An 18,900-nucleotide genomic window follows, 5' to 3' on the forward strand; every position below is an offset into this window, starting at 1 on the left:
GGATGTGAGACATGGAGTCAAAGGAGATCATTTTAGAGCTTTAGAATTTGACTGCCCCACTGGATTTTGGATTGTGTGGGTCCTGGAACCCCTTTGTTTTGGCCATTTTCTCCCATTTGGGATGGCTGTATTTACCCCATACCTGTACCCGCATTGTATCTAGGAAGTAACTAGGTTGCTTTTGATTTTACAGGTTCATAGGTAGAAGGGACTTGCCTTGTCTCAGATGAGACTTTGAACTGTGAACTCTTGGGTTAATGCTGAAATAAGACTGTGGGGAACTTTGGGGGATTGGCTTTGAAATGTAAGGGCATGAGATTTGGAGGGGCCAGGGGCAGAATGATATGGTTTGGCTCTGCGTCCCCACTCAAATCTCATCTTGACTTGTACTTCCGTAATTCCCATGTGTTATGGGAAGGACCTAGTGGGAGATAATTTGAATCAAGGGGGCGGTTTATCTACCACTGTTCTCATGGTAGTGACTAAGTCTCACGAGATCTGATGGGTTTATCACGGGTTTCTTCGTATGCATCCCTCTCATCTTCTCTTGGCACTGCTATGTTAGAAGTGCCTTTTGCCTCCCGCCATGATTCCTAGGCCTCCTCAGTCATGTGGAACTATAAGTCCAGTTAAACCTATTTTTCTTCCCAGTCTCGGGTATGTCTTTATCAGCAGCATGAAAACGGACTAATACACGTCTAATGTTTTACTCTAATAAAACTTCTTAGCGAGAGACTACTTTCTCCCTAAATGACCCATTAGATCCATTTCTGTTTGTGAAACTTTATAGTTTTGTTCTTTATCTTGCAAAAAATACTTACTAATTTGTACATTAAAATCAGTGAAATATGTATATATTTTAAATTAGTATGTATTAAAAAGGAGACTTTACAAATGAGCTGATTTACATTTGGTTGAAGTTCAATTTGGGGCATTATATTGCATTAGAAATTGTTTTGGTTCTTAAATACTTACTTAGAAAATCGGATTGACCAGGTATGGTGGCTCACGCCTGTAATCCCCACACTTTGGGAGGCAGAAGGGGGCTGATCATTTGAGGTCAGGAGTTCGAGACCAGCCTGGCCAACATGGTGAAACCCTGTCTCTACTAAGTTTTGTAACTTAGCTGGGCATGGTGGTGGATGCCTGTAGTCCCAGCTACTTGGGAGGATGAGGCAGGAGAATTGCTTGTACCCGAGCAGTGGAGGTTTCAAGGAGCTGAGATCATGCCACTGCACTCCAGCCTGGGCAACAGAGTAAGATTCCATCTGGAAAAAAAAACCAACCTGATTAATGCATGAATGTTTTTCTTTTCCTCCAGATAACTACAAAATAACCCCTGAATCACAGACATATCAACAAAATATGTGAATCACACATTAACAAAATCTCTTTCCTATTACAAGACTGGGGATTCTGAATATTATCACAATTTTGATTTGATGTATCAATCTTCCACCTTGTCACTGCTTATGAAATTCACCCACTGGTGACCCTGAATTTAATCAACAACAACAACAAAACTGAACAAATAATTAAAGTGCATATTTGGAACTTTCACTTTCAAAAAACATTTTGAAACCAATTTTTATAAACCACATCTGAACCTGAGTATAAGGACGTTAACATTCTTTCTTTTTTATATTTTTTTCTATTCCTGTGACAGATTTCAATGTGAATAGTCTTTCTTAATTATCTATTCTGGTTACTATGGGGTTTGACAGTGATAATGGATCACATCGCCTGTGCTGAGTTCTGAACCAAATGGGAAAAAAGATTTAGGAGGAAGTATCAGCTTCATTTTAGTAAATAAAAATTGGATTAGGCATTGATTTGAAACCAAAATTGGGATCCCTTCTCCTTCCCCACTTCTTTGTACTGACTTTCCCACCCATGCCAAGAGCTCCTCTCTTTGGCAGTTTGAGGAATGAACATATAAATACCATTCTTACTACCAAACACATTTGAAATCTTTCTTCCTGTTGCTAAAAATGAAGGTCTCTAGACAAAATGAGGCAATTGGTGGATTGCCTCTCTCAGTGCCTCTGGTGGTTATTTCAATAGTGCTTTACTAAGGATTTATTTCCTTCTTTTAGATTAAATGAGTGGAATTAATGACCATCAAAATGAAAAGAGTGGATCATGAAGATTTTTAAAATAAGAATTCAGTTTCAGGAGGACAGCACAGCAATGTTTTTTAGTCTTCCTATTTGGCTTAGGAATGAACAGAGTAAACAGATCATATGCCATCATCCCCTTTCCTATCGAAGGAAGATCTGGTAACTGAGCTATCCCAGAAACAACCTGAGTCCCGCAACAAATGGAAACTGATGAATAGAGGTCTTATTTGTTTCTGGCCCAGATTCCTCAATAATGGTCCAAGACTTTATGCAGAGAACAAAGATTTGTTGTTAGATCCAGGATTTTGTATTAGGAGCCAATGCGAATGAAAATCTACACGCTGCGGAGAGTTCAGTGGTCTCTCACTGGATGAGGAAGAAGGCATCTCTATTCTACCTCTCGGCCATAGCTCATGTTCTCTTTCAGCCCCAGCTCCTGCAGTAAAGGAGGTCGGCTCAGCCTTCTGAACTCAAATCTCCCAGAATATGGGCAACTCCAGATGTGTATGTGGAGGTAGAGTTCATTTTAAAGGAAAAACAATTCCATCTATGCCCCAGAAAATTCCTAATGCCCAGCGTATAGTGAGTGCCCAATAAATGCTACACTACTAAACTGAAATAGTTCCACTAAACTAAAATGAAATAGTTTAAATTAGAGTGAGCAGCAAATCCCAAATTAGTCCAAAGATCAAAACTCATTTAGAAGCAGGTTACAAATATGAAAAGTATCCACCACCATCACTTTGTCCAGTAGGATCCAATGGCCATAGTGACCCAGAGCTTGATTACCAGATGTGAGCTCCACCTCACTCTGTGGGAAGCCCAGCTGTAAGCATCGGAGGTCTGTTAACCCCTGGAGGAGAAATTACATCGTGTACATGTGCCAGAACATGGTGGGTGCCCAGACCATACAGTGGAGCTCCCTGAAACATGCCCCAGAGAACAGCAAACACCCATGGGAGCTGTTTCCTCAGTTAGGAGGAGAGAGAAGCCAACCCATCCATCCGTGCAAACATGAGGAAGGTTGAATTTGGCCTTATTAAGTCTGTCATCATTCATGCAAAGTTGTGAAACACAAAAAGGTCACTCTCGCCCAGTCTTTCAGGGTCCTGGTCCCTTCTCTGTTTATATATTCCTCCCTTTTCAAATGTCCTCTCCTTCCTGACCCATGCTGTAATCAGTTCTCAGTAAATCTGATTGAATCATCTAAGAACAAATTACTAAGAAAGTATAATATTTTATATATCCCAGATAGATATTTCTTTTATTGGGGCTGAACAAAGAAAAAAAAGCCTTAATTCAAAGGAGTATGTTTTCAAAAGTGAAATTTCAGGCAGGGTGTTAAGATAAGCTAAGCTGTCATCCTAGATTCAAACACAATGGAATTTTATTTTTCGTGCACCTGACAGTCCAGTGTGGATATTTGGGTTATTGGACGGATTTCCTCTATGTGGTCATTCAAAGCCCCTCTGGTGAGGCCTCTGGGTCTATGCAGCCAGCAGTGGAGGGGAAGGAGAGTGTAGAAGCCCAGCTGCTATCTTGAGAGCTCAGATCCGGGAGAAGCATAACCACCTGGGCTGATCGTTCACCGAGAGAACTTAGTCACATGGTCTCCCCCTTTGCTAGTTGCTGTTGTTTTATTCTGGAAATAAAGGAATATGGATTTTGGCAGCCAACCAACTGTCTCAGCCCAAATCACCAGCCCAGAGTGTGGAGATTTGTTGCTTGGGAGGGGTGCAGACAAAGAGGAAGATGATCTTCTTCCTAATGTGCCTTCAACTGTGTCCTGTAGCTCCTCACCACCTCTACCTAAGCTGAAGCCCAGTGCTGCTGATGCAATGAATTCCCAGAAGTTTTCAAATTTACTAACATCATTTTAACTCTCTGTGGCTCAGCCTAGGTTTGTAACAGTAGAAAAGTACAACGTGGACCTTCTTATCACTGGCCAGTAGGTCTTCAAGAGCCAGCTCCTCAGGCTCCAAGCAGAGCCTGAACTCACGGGTAAATCACCAACGTCCTGAGATGGGAAGGTGTGGCTTGATCCCACTCATTAACTCGAAGCCTTTGCTTTGCTGGGGATCATCCAGGCTACTGGCTTCTCCTTTTCCCTAGTTTCTTCTCTTTTCCCAGACAAGTTGCACTGCTGATCAGCACCTGAACCAGGTGGTGACAAGAAGGAGATAGAGATGATGAAACAAACATCAGCTTGGTAATTACTTCTTAAGCCTGATGAAAATAGAGTTGACCGGTTGCAGCTGAAATGTAGTTAAGACTGTGGATAATCATCCTTTATCTCCTCCTGGTCTCATAAGCACTGATACTTGAGAGGTGTCTGGAAGATTATACAATGCTCTAAATTTATCACATATTCATGTTAGGAAGAGTTTAATGCATTTTTCTCTGTATAATGTGTAACCAGAAATAATTATAACAGTGAAGATTTATTGAAAGATTATGTGTCAGGTATGATCTTAAATGCTTTAGGTACATGGTTTCATTAAATTCTCTCTACAATCCTGGGTGGTAGATACTTTTATTATCTCTTTTTCATAGACAAGAAAATTGAGACATGAAGGGGCTTCCTTACTCACCAAGTGTGCATACCTACTTGGTGGCGAGGCAGTGCTCAGAGGCAGAGCTCAGGGGTTGAACCTTTGCACTCTTCATCCTCCCTACAGCAGGAGCAAATTCTAAATGCTCATTTCTAAAGAAAATAGGGTGCACTTTTTTTTTTTTTTTTTGAGAAAGTGAATTAATCTGTGAAGTCCTTCTTGCCTCCATATCATTAGAATAGAATGAAGTATCTAGCCAGGAGTGAAGAATTCCATTATATGTTGCTGACTCAGTCACTAAAGCAATTCTCCCTGGACAGTCTTCACCAAATGACTGGGCAATAAAATGTCATGGAATTTAGACCACCCATATACCCCCAGCCCACAATAAGGGGAGAAGAAAGCTAGCAGCAAATGAAAATGGAAGCAGAGGGAAGAAACCATAGCATCACCCTTGTCCTCCATCCAGAGGCAGAATAGGTGCTGCTTGTGCCATCGCTGTTGAATTAGTTTATGAAGGACACCTCCTGTGAGGTGAAGGTTAGCAACTGTGGGCTGCCATCACGTGTTGTACTAAATCCTCTTCTGCCCTTTCTGTTCTATAACTTAACAAATGGTAAACACTCCTCTAGCAAGTGCCAAAGTAGGGAGCAACAACTACCGAGCAGGCATCTCAGGTCACCTGGGGACACACCAATAGCTGCGCCTAATGATAATATCAGAAAGCCCAATTAAATTCCAGAGAGTTCCCTTGAGCAATCACTGACAGGGCATTGACTTCTGTATGGCCTCAGCAATGCAGAGCACCTGCAAAAGGGCTCATTAGCTCCAGGAAGCCTCTTTCACTGTTCAACTGCACCTCCAGCTCAGAAACATGAAACTCTTGGCAGGTAGCTCTGTCAGCAGCTCAGGGGAACCTTTCCTTTGGTTTCAGTTCATAATGTTTGGCAACCTCTGCAGAACATTATAAAGCTAAAAATCCACGCTAAGAGGCAGCCAACTCACCCGTTCGTAATCGTTCCAGGCATGCGCACTATTTATTGTTGTCCTGTTCTAAGCATTGCAAAGCACTTTTGAGAATGTGTCTCTCTACTCAAACAGACTTTTTTGGTGGTGTTTTTCCTCTTCAGAGATTGCCCTTTTGTGTGTTTGGTTTCGTAATACCCCAAAATAATGTATCACACTTACTGCCACTATTTGTTTTGGCACCTTTGATTTGCCCTGCAGAGACGTTTTATGATATATTTTCCTAGATATATAAATTAATTCCATTCATAGTGAGTGACTACAGAGATGGCTGCAAAGCAAACTTTCAATCACACAAGTGTCTCTTTCCGTTATTTAATAAGTCTTTATTTATCACCCACAATGTGCCTGGCACTCTTTTAGGTCCTGAAAATAGAGCAACAAAGAAGAGGCAAGAGCTGCCTCCCGTTACAGAAAGGAGAAATCTTCATTAAAAAAATGAATGAAATATATAACAATGAAGAGGACAAAGATCCCATTGAGATGAACAAATCAGGGAAGTACAATAGGAACCAGAGCAGAGGGGTAGACTTGCAGTTTTGAACAGAAGTGGGCAGGGAAGGCCTCACCAAAGTGACTCTTAGCAAAGACCTGAAGGGGTCGAGGGAGACAGCCTTGCAGTCACCTGGCCAATGGCGAGGAGAGTGTGAGCGAAGAGAAGCCTGAGTGTGGGGATTTGCATCTAGGAGGATTCCTTTTGATCCTGGTGTTGCAAAGGGACACAGCTGTATAGTGACTGGCCTTTCTTCTGACTAAAACCTATACAATTAACTAACTGGTTTGGGTGAATAAAATATTGTGAAGAACTCATTTAGTCTTAAATGGCCATGTTTGTATAAACAGATCTGACTGTTTTATTGTAAAAAGTTGAATTCAGAGAAGATAAAATATATTTTATCAAATAGTTGATTTAACCATGTTTCTTTTTGGAGCAATTATTTTTATGATAAGTAACATAAAAGGTTACTCATACAGAGAAAAATTCAAGAAGGTATGAGGCACTGATCAGATAAATTCAGGTAAAAGTCTTCCTTCGACGGCAAACAATTCTGACTTGATTTTCTAGCTTTTATCAGTTAAATACATCTAATAATTTGAAAGCATTTCATTTTTTAAGCCTGAAATGATCCACATCTCTGACTTTGCTGTTATTAATCAAGAATATACCTCAACACTTTTGTGTATACGTGAAAGCAAAAATTCTGGTCATCCCTTTCATATCTCAATAACCCCACTGGGAAATTCTTCCGTGCTTATGCAATCAGTTTCCTTCTCTCAAATATGAGAAGCTGTAGGTGTGGGAAAGGGTAAGAAAGCAAGGATGCTGTAACCCTTTAGCAGGTTTTGCTCAATGATGACAGTGCCAAAAGCCCAGAGAGAGTAGCTGAGCATCCCCCAAGTCTATCCTGTGCATTCAGAGAGGGGACCCCACTCTGCTCTGGGCCTGTAATGGGCACATCACACTCTCAGATTCTTTCAACATCAGTACAGTTTCTGCATTCAGCAAGCGTTTAGAAAACTTTTCAAAGTGGACATAATGATTAATTCAGTCTTCAGAGGTCAAAGTCTGGTTCTATTATTTTGAGTAAGTGACAGCACAAGGAAAGCCAAATGAATGAGCTCCAGGAATTCTGGCAGTGCCCGGAAGGTTCCAGATTGGGCTCTGCACTCGGATCAGGACTGATTGTGGAGGTGCTGCCTCTGCAGAAGCATCTGGTTGTTTAAAGCCACAGAGGCGGGGACCCTTCAAGCATTTGAAACCTCTGATTTTAACATTGCCGGGTTCCACCCGGAATTTGTCTTCTTTTCATTTTCATAGCTTTTAAAAGCACATTTGGCATTTTTTCTTGGTTTAGGACAATAACACTGAAATCTTTGTGGAGACTTTAGGAATCTGTCAGGATTTTCAGGGTCTTCATGCTCTCTACTGCTTTTACATTTTTTCTTGGTTTTCGTGTGTTTGCTTTTAATTCAAACTGCATTGTGTGGCTTGTCAGCTAAATGGGTTATCTCTATCTAGTGTGTTGTTCTTAATGACTCTCTGTGGCATACTTTCCATTTCTCACTCCCTGATCACCAGAAGCTAATAACAGTAGAACTCTAAACAAATGAGCCACTATTTCCCAGGGACCATTTCTGCCAGCATTTGATTATTTTTGTATTGTGTGAGGTGGTTGCCTAGGAAGTTTTTATTTTCTGTAACCACACTTTCTATGCTTTCTTGATTTCATAGATGGTAAAAAAGAACGCAGTTTTGGGTTATATGTAGAAAAGTTATCTTTAAAATCCCCAGTTACATAGCATATAATTTGTTGTAAAATTCTTGTTGTGAATCACAGAAGAGTCTTTTAATGGAACTAATCACAGGTGCTTTAATGTAAAACTTATATTAAAGAGATTTTTTATGAGCTAAGTACTGTGTCCTAGGGTCCATTTAAGTTCAGTGGGTGAACCAATTATAATGATATGATTTGAGTCTGCTGAAAATAATTTTCCCAGCCTGTTTATTCATTTAGAAAAGGTTCTAACAATGGACAATGACTCTTAACCTGTGGAAAGATATTTGGTTGGATCCTATGAAACAGCTGTTTTTGCAGGTCTGAAATGACAAAATATATCAGCAACTTCATAGGGTTAAAATAGTATACTAAAAATGACAGGAGAAATTAAGAAGAAAAAATACAATAACCTAGACTCATGCAAAGACCTGGAGAAGTGGAAGAGAAGGGATGTGTAAGAATAAAATAGGACAGTTCAGCAACCAGGGGCCAGTCTCCATTCTGAGTGCTCTTTTGCCTATGTTCAAAATTTAATAATATCTTGCTTTTGTGGAACATTTTTATTTTATTTTATTTATTTGAGACACGGTCTGACTCTGTTATCAAGGCTGGAGTGCAGTGGTGCAATTTTGGCTCACTGCAGCCTCAACTTTTTGGGCTCAAGTGATCCTCCCACCTCAGGCTCCCGAGTAACTGGGACTACAAATATGTCACCATGCCCAGCTATTTTTTTTTTATTTGTAGCAGAGACAGGGTAAGGTTATATTGCCCATGCTGGTCTCAAACTCTTGGGCTCAAGCAATCCACCTGCCTCAGCCTCCCAAAGTGCTAAGATTACAGGCGTGAGCCACCACTCTGGCCGAGCATTTATAATGAGCTAGGCACTATGCTAAGTGCTCTTTCTATATAGCCTATATATGCTGTCTAAAGAGACGTTATTCATACAATCAATTTCCATGAGGTATTTTAATCATTTTCCTGGATAAGTGAATTGAGATTTCCAGAGCTGAAATCACTTTTCCAAGTCCAGGCAACATTCAAATCTAGTTTTGTCTGATTCTAAAATTTCTGCCCTGAATCATGATGCCACTTCATCTTGTAAACAGGAAGCAGGAGAAAGCCTTGGTGCTCTACTCTTAGTATTAATATCAAGAGAGAATCTGTACCAAAGAGCAAATTCAACAGTGTTTCTCTTTTTTTGGTTTCTTAAAGGTTTTGCCTCCTTCTTTATACATCAGTGCTTTAAACCACCAGGTGTTAGAGTCATCAGATTTTAAATGAAATCATTCCATTTCCTGTTATACCTCAAAGCTTAGATTCTGTTTTATTTACAGACTCTTAGTTATAAAGGCCGTACTTTCTTTTTCTACCAAGGATGCATCAAAGGTAGAAAATGGCTCAGCTGCAAGTGCCATGGATGGGGAAGATGGAGCATGAAGATTCTAAGGGGATAGAATTTTCCCCCCCATTTTCTTCGTGGGGTTGAGAAAATGTCTTATTGCCTCCTTCCAGTGTCCAGATGCATTAGGCACATTTTAGGAGATGGCGAATGATAAACTCTGCCATATCATCAGATTTCCTCTTCCAACTTTTATCTGATTCATATTTTATCAAATAAATAAAAATACAGATATATTATAAGAAGAGAAACAGTGGGTAAACAAAAGAGAAAATGTTTTAAAAAATATTTGTAGGTTTTTGAAAAAATCTATATGTGGTTTCCAAATGTAACTTCAGTTGTGAAGGGTGAGATTCAGAATCTTGACAGATATGAAAATGTTTTCAACCCCACAACACGCAGCACTCCTTCATGTTTCTAAACCTGCTCTTTACCTTGGACATTTTATATTTGGGAGTTTTAGATGATGAAAAACAAAAATCTCTTTCCAGCCATTTCTTCTAGAACAAATCTAGTGAAGCAGATGCAACGCAAGGTGGAGACACTGGGAACTGGCTGGGCTGCCAGGTGAATTCTGGTATGGACCCAACACCACCACAGAAACTAGGAATTTCCCTAGAAGCATTTAAGGGAACTAGCTCTGCTTTTCCAGGAGGTTAGTTTATTGATTCATTGCCTACTTTAGGTCAGGCAGTTTGCCAAGAGCTGTGGATACACAGATGATTGTGACATAATTCCTACCCCTCAAGGAGAAATGAGAATGAGATTCAGACAAGTGAGCTGTCAATGATGCAGTTCTAGATAAGGGCTGTCATGGGATGAGGGGAGCGTGGGGTGCTATGCTCCCCCAAGGGGAGTCAGAGGAAGTGTCTGCTGGAGGCATGAAAATTAGGGCTCTGTCTATGCTGGAACCTTAGCCCTAGTAGGGGCTGGTATTTCTCAGTTTTCCTTGCCTACTAGGTGAACATTTATTTAGCTAGGGCACAGTGCTTCTGGCCCTAATGAGGTACTTCTCTTTGTGGGCAATATTTTTCTGATTGATAAAATAAATGCATCTTCCTCAATTGACATCAGGTAAATGTGAAGAGAGGTGACAGTGTGATGGGCCACAGAGAGGGAGAAATGAGTACATCTCTGTATGTACAAATGCTTTTTCATCTGTATGTTGTTATCCATACAAAACAGCAATCCACAAGACCTGTTGTAATAAAGGATTTACAGGGCATCAAAGAAAAGAGGGTGTTTTCCGGGCTTGTTTAAGAATTGATGCTCATCTCTACCATTCACGAAGAAAATCCATCAGGCTTTTATTCTGTTTCTCAGTGCCTAATAGACTACGTGAAACTCAATTTCTGTACAGCAATTTGGCCATAAGAAGTACTTAGCAGACAATTAACATCAGCAGCCAACAACTAGAGTTGGTTAAATATCTACCGGCCTGCAGCAATCCTCATGAATGAGTGATATGTCATCTTAAAAGGAATCAGTTCCCACCCTATTGGTTTATGTTTCTTAAAATGGGATCCAAGGGTCAGCTGTATCAGAACCATAGAGGGTACTTGTTACAAATACAGGTTCTAAGATCCCTCTTCCAGATCTTGATTCAGAATCCCTTTAAATAGTGAACCTATACAAGATTTTTTTTTTTTCCATCTCACTCTGTTGTCCAGGCTGGAGTGCAGTGGCCTGATCTCAGCTCACTGCAATCTTTGCCTCCTAGGTTCAAGTGATCCTCCTGTATCAGCCTCCTGAGTAGCTGGGATTACAGCCATGCACCACCATGCCCAGCTAATTTTTGTATTTTTAGTAGAGACGGGGTTTTGCTGTGTCGGCGAGGCTGGTCTCAAACCCCTGACCTCAGGTGATCCACCCGCCTCAATCTCTCAATGTCCTAGGATTACAGGTATGAGCCACTGCGCCTGGACCTATATATGCATTTTTAAAAATAAATTTCTCAATGATTTTTATGCATGCCACGGTTTGAGGAACACTATGATGGCAGTTTACAATCTTGGAATGCAATCTGGAACAGACATACATATAAAGCAAGAATGTACAGAGGGAAATATGGAGAACACATTTAATCAATGGTAATAAATGTAGATTGAAAGAGAAGGAATAATACTCATGACATTGCAGTCCCAGAAACCATTAAAACACAATTAGATTTTTCTTGCTAAAAAGCACCAACCGCAGAGATGCTAATTGCTGACTAGTCCTAGATCCAGGAGCTTTAGATTAATTTTCTAGTGGGCTTTCCTGGCTCTTGTACTATGTATATATTGCTAGGGGTAAGTTGAGGGACTATTTCAGAAGCACCAGTGGCACCTTGGCATAAATATACATTTCAGACCAGGGCAAATTTTACTCTATGATAATAGCCAGGATCTGGGATGAGGGGGTATCCTGTCTCAACCAGGAAGAATTGTACAAATTTTATCAGCAGTTTTATGGGGAATTTTCTCAATTGTCCAAACCTGGGTTAATGGACTTGCAGATTTGGAATCCCACCTCTCCTTGGCAACTATTCATCTCATCACTGATGTGGATGTTTCTCTTCTTCACAGCCCCTTCCCTCTTCCCTGAGTTTAAGGACCATATGTTCCTAGAAATCCCTGCTTTTAAACAAGTAACTGCAGGTTATAATCCACAGTGGCTAAAGCTAATTTGATGAATGAGATAATTGAAAAACAAAAAGCAGAGGGCTCAAAAGTCTGCATCAAGTTCTTAGATGTTCACATTGTACAGAGAAAACAGAGAGAGTGATGGGGAAAGGGTAAAAAAGAGGAGAGGAGAGAGAATTATGCAACTATGAAAAGAAAGCAGATGGTGGGACTGGAAGCCTCAGGTGGCAGTATCATTTTTAAAAGGTCAAACTTGGAAAGGGAGACATTGTAACCAGTGATTTAGAATCACATTGCCTCTTTTCCTTCTTGTTTATGGGTTGAAACGATGTGATCTTATTTGGCAATAAGGTCTTTGCCAGTGATCAAATTAAGATGAGGTCATTAGGGTAGGCCTTAATCTGACTGGCGTCCTTATTAAAAGAGGGAAATCTGGGCACAGAAATAGACATGGATAAAGGAAAGACATGTAAAGACACAGGGAGAAGGCCATCTACAGCCAACGAGTGCCCGAGGCTGCTGGGAACTAGGAGAGATCTCACAGAGCTCAGAAGCCAATCCTTCCAGCACCTTGATTTTTGCACTTCTAGCCACTCTAGAACTGTGAGATGATGCACTTTTCTTGTTTGAGGCATCCAATTTCTGGTACTTTGTTATGGCAGCCCAAGGAAAAAATACATTTCTTGAAAATTATATTTAAGAATTAAAAAGAACAAATCAGAATGCTATCAAGATAGAAAACTTTGCTCTGTATGACTGAATTTTCTAAGCAAGTTTGTTTTTGTAAATGAATTGATAGAAAGTAAGAGTGGGCATATAAATGTAATAGACCGGGTTACAACTAAAAAAGTTGAAGTCAAATTTTCTGATAAACAATGAAAATAAAAATATTATTAACATATGTTAAATAATAGGGACAAAATACAAAAACCCTGGGTCTTGTCATTCTCAGGCAGCTTAGTGTGGACCGATGGAGCTGAGGACTCTTACAAACTGGCACAACTTCCTCTTTTTCATTTGAGGAAACTGAGACCCAGAACAATTAAATTACTTGGCCAAAAAATAGCTTTTAGCTTAGGAAGCAATTACATCAGCTATATGAACAGAAGCTTGACTGACCAGAACTTGTTCAATATACTTTATTACACAACGTAATTGACTCAGAGACAGGCAACTTTGTCTGCCAATATGGTTTCCAAATCAGCCTAGGAGGCAAGGGCATTATATTTCTTCTGTGAGACTTTCAGATACAGTGAACAGCTGCATGCCATGTTTACTCACCTGAAAGGGGCAGGGTGATGATTATTCCACCCTCATTACATTTGGGTTGTTTTGTTTGTTTTTAATTTTTTATTTCCATAGGTTGTTGAGGAACAGGTGGTGTTTGGTTACATAAGTAAATTCTGTAGTGGTGATTTGTGAGATATTGGTGCACCTATCACCTGACTAGTATACACTGCACACAGTTTGTAGTCTCTTACCCCTCAATTCCTTTCCACCCTTTCCCCATGAGTCCTCAAAGTCGATTGTGTCATTCTTAGGCTTTCGCATCCTCATAGCTTAGCTCCCACATCTAAGTGAGAGTATACGATGTTTGGTTTTCCATTCCTGAGTTACTTCACTTAAAATAATAGTCTCCAATCTCATCCAGGTTGCTGCAAATGCCATTAATTCACTTTTATGGCTGAGTAGTATTCCATTATATATGTACCACAGTTTCTTTATCCGCTCATTGATTTGATGGGCATTTGGGTTGGTTCCACGTTTTTGCACTTGCAAATTGTGCTGCTATAAACATGTGTGTGAAGCATCTCTTTCATATAATGACTTCTTTTCCTCTGAGTAGATACCTAGTAGTGGGATTGCTGGATCAAATGCTAGTTTTACTCTTATTTCTTTAAGGAATCTCCACACTGTTTTCCATAGTGGCTGTACTAGTTTACATTCCCACCAGCAGTGTAGAAGTGTTCCCTGTTCATCGCATCCATGCCAACATCTATTATTTTTTGATTTTTTGATTATGGCCATTCTTGCAGGAGTAAGGTGATATCACATTGTGGTTTTGATTTGCATTTCCCTGATCACTAGTGTTGTCAAGTATTTTTTCATGATTGTTGGCCATTTGTATATCTTCTTTTGAGAATTGTCTATTCATGTCCTTAGCCTACTTTTTGATAGGATTGTTTGTCTTTTCTTGCTAATTTGTTTGAGTTCATTGTAGATTCTGGATATTAGTCCTCTGTCAGATGTATAGATTGTGAAGACTTTCTCCCACTCTGTGGGTTGTCTGTTTACTCTGCTGACTGTTCTTTTTGCTGTGCAAAAGCTCTTTAGTTTAATGAAATTCCAACTACTTATCTTGTTTTTATTGCATTTGCTTTTGGGTTCTTGGTCATGAAATCTTTGCCTAAGCCAATGTCTAGAAGGGTTTTGCCAATGTTATTTTCTAAAAATTTTATAGCTTCAGGTCTTAGATTTAAGTCTTTGATCCATCTTTAGTTGATTTTTGTATAAGGTGAGAGATGAGGATCCAGTTTCATTCTCCTACATGTGACTTGCCAATTATCCCAGCACCATATATTGAATATGGTGTTCTTTCCCCACTTTATGCTTGTATTTGCTTTGTGGAGATCAGTTGGCTTTAAGTATTTGGCTTTATTTCTGGGTTTTCTAATCTGTTCCATTGGTCTGTGTGCCTATTTTTATACCAGTACCATGCTGTTTTGGTGACTATGGCCTTATAGTATAGTTTGAAATCAGGTAATGTGACACTTCCAGATTTGTTCTTTTTGCTTAGTTTTGTTTTTGCTATGTGTGCTCTTTTTTGGTTCCATATAAATTTTAGGATTGTTTCTTCTAATTCTGTGAAGAATGATGGTGGTATTTTGGTGGGAATTGCATTGAATTTGTAGATTGCTTTTGGCTGTGTGGACATTTTCACAATATTGATTCTACCAATCCATAAGCATGGGATGTGTTTTCATTTGTTGGTATTGTCTATGCTTTCTTTCAGCACAGTTTTGTAGTTTTTGTTGTACAGGTCTTTCACCTCCTTGGTTAGGTATATTCCTAAATATTTTATTTTATTTTTGCAGCTATTGTAAAAGGGGTTGAGTTTTTGATTTGATTCTCAGCTTGGTTGCTGTTGGTATATAGAAGAGTTACTGATTTGTGTACATTAATTTTCTATCCCAAAACTTTGCTGAATTCTTTATCAGTTCTAGGAGCTTTCTGAAGGAGTATTTAGGGTTTTCTAGGTAAACAGTCACATCATCAGCAAACAGTCACAGTTTGACTTCCTTTTTACCAATTCGGATGCCCTTTATTTCTTTCTCTTGTCCAATTGCTCTGGCTAGAACTTCCAGTACTATGTTGAAGAGAACTGGTAAGAGTGGACATCCTTGTCTTGTCCCAGTTCTCAGAGGGAATGCTTTCAACTTTTCCTCATTCAGTATTATGTTGGATGTGGGTGTTTCATAGATGGCTTTTATTACATTGAGGTATGTCCCCTGTATGCCGATTTTGATGAGAATTTTAATCACAAAGCGATGCTGGATTTTGTCAAATGCTTTTTCTGCATTTATTGAGATGATCATGTGATTTTTGTTTTTAATGCTGTTTACATGGTGTATCACATTTATTGACTTGCATATGTTAAGCCATCCCTGCATCCCTGGTATGAAACCCACTTGATCCTGGTGGATTATCTTTATGATATGTTGTTGGATTCAGTTAGCTAGTATTTTGTTAAGGATGTTTGCATCTATGTTCATAAAGGATATTGGTCTATAGTTTTTTTTGTTGTTGTTGTACCTAAGTGATGCTCTTTTTGCATTGAATTTCCCAGATGTTCTTTGAGCTTCTTGTATTTGAATGTCTACATCTCTAGCAAGGCGGGGGAAGCTTTCCTCGATTATTACCCCAAATACGTTTTCCAAACTTACAGATTGCTCTTCTTTCTCAGGGATACTGATTATTCTTAGGTTTGGTCATGTAACAATCCCAGACTTCTTGTAGGGTTTGCTCATATTTTCTTATTCTTTTTTCTTTGTAATTGTTGGATTGGGTTAATTTGAAAACTTTGTCTTAGAGCTCCAAAGTTCTTTCTACTGTTTGTTTGATTCTATTGCTGAGACTTTACAGGGCATTTTGCATTTCTATAAGCGTGTCCATGTTTTCTGAAGTTTTGATTGTTTTTTATTTATGCTATTTATTTAATTGAAAATTTCTCCCCTCGTTTCTTGTATCATTTTTTCACTTCCTTAAATTGGGCTTCACCTTCCTTTGGTGCCTCCCTGATTAGCTTAATAACTAACCTCCTGAATTCTTTTTCAGATTATAGCAGGGGTTTCTTCTCGGTTTGGATCCATTACTGATGAATTATTGTGATTTTTTGGGAGTGTTAAAGAACCTTTTGTCATATTACCAGAGTTGGTTTTCTGGTTTATTCTCATTTGGGTAGGCTGTGTCAGAGGGAAGGACTAGGGCTCAAGGCTGTTGTTCAGATTCTTTTGTCCCACGGGATGTTCCCTTGATGTAGTACTCTCCCCCTTTTCCTAGGGATGTGGCTTCCTGAGAGCCGAGCTATAGTGATTGTTATCTCTCTTCTGGATCCAGCTACCCAGCAGTGCAGCAGACTCCAGGCTGGCACTGGGGTTTGTCTGTACAGAGTTCTCTGATGTGAACTGTCTATGCATCTCCCAACTATGGATACCAGCACAGTATTTAGGGTGTCTTCTGGGTCCTGCAGGAGCAATCTGCTTCCTTCAGAGAGTCTGTGGGTTCTCTTGGCTTTCCTGATTTATTTCTGCAGTTGTTCTGGAGCAAAAGTTCACAATGTGAACCTCCACATAGTGTTCTGGCCATCCAAGCAGGAGCTGCAATCTACTCCTGCCTCCCATCCACCATGATCTCTCTCACATTTGCTTTATTATAGGGTCTGAAGGTGGCATTTAAGATAATCAAGTAATGTCTACTGAACCTGAAAAAAATAAAAAAACAAATGCCTGTCTGCCCTCTCTCTATTTCTTCCCTCCTCTGTCTTATTTTTCTCCCCCTCTCCTTCCTTCCTCTCTCTCTTATCATTAGGTGATAAAGTAGGGTCTGTTTCAGACTCGATTAAAAATCATGAAAAAGATTTTTAAGATCTCAGGCTGGACAGTTGATGCAGCAAGGAAAAATAGGAAGGCTTCAATGCTGTAAGTAGAAGTGAACTGCATTTACTGAGGCCTCTGTGTTTAGAAATACTTTTTGAATGTAGTTGCAGGATATAAGGATCTTATAATTTGATGGACAGTGTCTTCATATCTGAACTGTGTCAAGATTTATAAACTGTACTGCCACATCATTGAGCACTTTTTCTGATAAAGGCTTTTAACTGTCAAATATTACCTTGATCTGTCACTTGACTTCAATTTTTAGTAGCTATGCTATGAAATGTGGATTTCAGGTATACCGTCTCACTAATCATGGCATTCACTGATAACTACATACGTAAACATATAACTAGAACAGGGATCTGTATCTTTATGAATGATAAAGATTATCTATTGCAGCCTGGGCAACAAAGTAAGACTGTATCGCTACAAAAAAAAATTAATCAATATGGTGGCATGTGCCTACAGTTTCAGCTACTTGGGAGGCTGAGGTGGGAGGATCGCTTGAGCTCAGGAGGTCGAGACTGCAGTGAGGTATGTTTGTACCACTGCACTCCAGCCTGAATGAAGGAGTGAGACCCTGTCTCAACCAAAAAAAAGAAAAAAAGCTTATCAATTGACATCAAAAACTATCATAGCTCCTCTCTGACAATAACTTTTTAAAAAAACTTTTTACTTTGGAAACAGCTTTAGATATGAAAACTACAATGTCTGGAGTGAAAATACACTGGATGGGATTAATAGCACATTAGACACTACAGAAAAAATGATACATGAACTTATTGAAACTATACAAAATAAAGCCCAGAGAAAAAAACTGAATAAGTATTGAGCAGTACATCAGTGTGCTGTGAGCAATTTAAATGGCCTAATAAACATGTAATGAGAATCCCTATACAAGGCATAAAAAGGAGAAAGTTTAAAAATATTTGAAGAAATTATTGCCAAAATTTTTTCAAATTTGTTGAGAAATATAACCCACAAATTCAGAGACTCATGAACTCCAAGCACAAGAAACAGAAATATATGAAGATGCATCATAATCAAGTTATTAAGAACCAAGCCAGGCATGAGGGCTTGTACCTGTAGTCCCAGGTACTCAGGAGTTTGAGGTGGGAAGATTGCTTGTTCCCAGGAGTTCTGGACTGTAGTGTACTATGCCAATCAAGTGTTCACACTAACTTCATTATCAGTGTGGTGACCTCCCAGGAGCAGGGGACCACCAGGTTGCCTAAGGAGGAGTGGATCAGCCCAGGTCAAAAATGGAGAAGATCAAACCTCCTGTTCTTGTCAGTAATGGAATCGCCCCTGTGCATAGCCACTCACTGTAGCCTGGGCAACATAGCAGGACCCTGTCTCAAAAAGAAGAAAAAACCAAAACCAAAACCAAAACAAAAACAAAAACAAAAAGGATAAAGAAAAAAACATTAAAAGCATCCAAAGTGGTGGGAAAAATACATTATATATACAAGAATAAAGAAAAAATGACAGCAGATTCGGAAATAATCCATACCAGATGACATTCAATCAACAAAGAATTGAAGAATACTATATTTACCTGGCAGGGGAGATACCACGATCACGAAGATAGTTTTCCCAGGGCAAGTCTTATCCATTGCACTCTGGATGTGCTGACCCCTGTGATTTTGCCAAATGTGGGAAACTCAACTGCATAATTTGCGGTAATAGGGGATTTTGTTTGCACTTTCCCCTGGGGGGCAAAAAAAAATGAATACTAGAAATG

At 39.5% G+C, this 18,900-nt stretch overlaps 1 long non-coding RNA gene and 1 other non-coding gene across 2 annotated transcripts in view; one reads left to right on the forward strand and one right to left on the reverse strand.

Annotated features, from left to right (window-relative positions):
* The window catches only part of LOC144340827 (uncharacterized), a 54,218-nt gene that overhangs the window by 14,300 nt on the left and 21,018 nt on the right, over positions 1 to 18,900 (reverse strand). Inside the window, exons 2-3 of the long non-coding RNA XR_013417274.1 lie at positions 18,715 to 18,867; positions 976 to 1,268 (exon numbers count right to left, since the gene is read on the reverse strand). This is a non-coding gene — a long non-coding RNA (uncharacterized LOC144340827). The remainder of the gene's footprint in view (positions 1 to 975; positions 1,269 to 18,714; positions 18,868 to 18,900) is intronic.
* LOC114678546 (U1 spliceosomal RNA) lies at positions 18,707 to 18,870 on the forward strand. Its single transcript, XR_003729981.2, has one exon. It is a non-coding gene; the product is annotated as a U1 spliceosomal RNA (small nuclear RNA).

Source organism: Macaca mulatta, chromosome 5, assembly GCF_049350105.2.
Source record: "Macaca mulatta isolate MMU2019108-1 chromosome 5, T2T-MMU8v2.0, whole genome shotgun sequence".
NCBI lineage: Eukaryota > Metazoa > Chordata > Mammalia > Primates > Cercopithecidae > Macaca > Macaca mulatta.